We start from the raw sequence: 1,227 nt of genomic DNA, 5'->3' as shown, positions 1-1,227 counted from the left end.
CAAGTCCTGCCAGCGCCACCACGGAAAGAGGCTGACCATCCACCCTTCATAAACTTAAGAGGCCGACCATCTAAGCCTCACTGAAGAGTTGGGACTGAATTGCCTACACGCGGTAAAGTCAAGGAACTGGAGGGGAAAAAAAGACTTTCTAACCTAAGTTCTGTTTTCATGTGGGCGTTTTTTTTTTCTTTTCTTTTTAGAAGTAATTGAAACTTTGAGAAACAGATTAAAACTTTCAAATACACTTGTGGGGATTGTGTCCATGTGGCGGCAAAGTTCACCACGATATCGTACTTTTCACTGCCATTACCGTACGTCTTCCATTAACTTTAGCGCAAATAGGAAGTGTTTCTCAATTACAACTCTTTGGACGCTTAATCTTGTGCTACAGGCTCTTAAATACGTAGTTATGTAGCTATTTAGGAGAGATAAAGTTAACCTTCTATTATCTCTGTTGTTCTGTGTGTGTGTGTGTGTGTGTGTGTGTGTGTGTGTGTGTGTGTGTGTGTGTGTGTGTGTGTGTGTGTGTATGTGTGTGTGTCCATGCAAACTTTTTATATATAACTTTTTTTTTAGTTTCTTTACAGTGTTCTGAATAATTTGATCTCCAAGGACGTCTTTGTTTTGAGTGTTCATGTAAACTTTTTTTTTTCATTTAATTTAGTGTTCCAAATGTTAACAAGGACGGCCACAGCAATAAAAGAAGTGATTAAATATTAAGTAAATCATAATTGTTGAGTAATTCAATCATTCATTAGCTCGTGGTGTGAATTCATCATTAAGCTGACTCATCGTTAACACTCCACGATGCAATAAATTTCACTTATACGCCACTGCTATTATTTTTTATTTATTTTATTATTATTATTATTATTATTATTATTATTATTATTATTGTTGTTGTTGTTGTTGTTGCTGTTGTTGTTGTTGTTGTTGTTGTTGTTGTTGTTATTATTATTACTACCTATTATTATTATTGTTTATTTTATTTGTTTTTTTTATTTATTCTTATTTATTTATTTTATTTATTTATTATTATTGTTGTTATTATTTTTTTTTCTTTAACCATGTTTGACGGGTAGCTTCGTGGATGACAGGTGTGCTGGTGTGGCTGGTGAAAAAATGTGGGTGTTAGTGGAGGGTGATAGAAATATGAAAGTAGGAAGACTGAATTTTCTTACACTATCTTTCCCTCATTTTTTTTTTTCTTTTTTTCTCTCTCATAGT

The sequence above is a fragment of the Scylla paramamosain genome, chromosome 22 (assembly GCF_035594125.1).
Source record: "Scylla paramamosain isolate STU-SP2022 chromosome 22, ASM3559412v1, whole genome shotgun sequence".
NCBI lineage: Eukaryota > Metazoa > Arthropoda > Malacostraca > Decapoda > Portunidae > Scylla > Scylla paramamosain.
Note: the sequence above shows the minus strand (reverse complement) of the source record.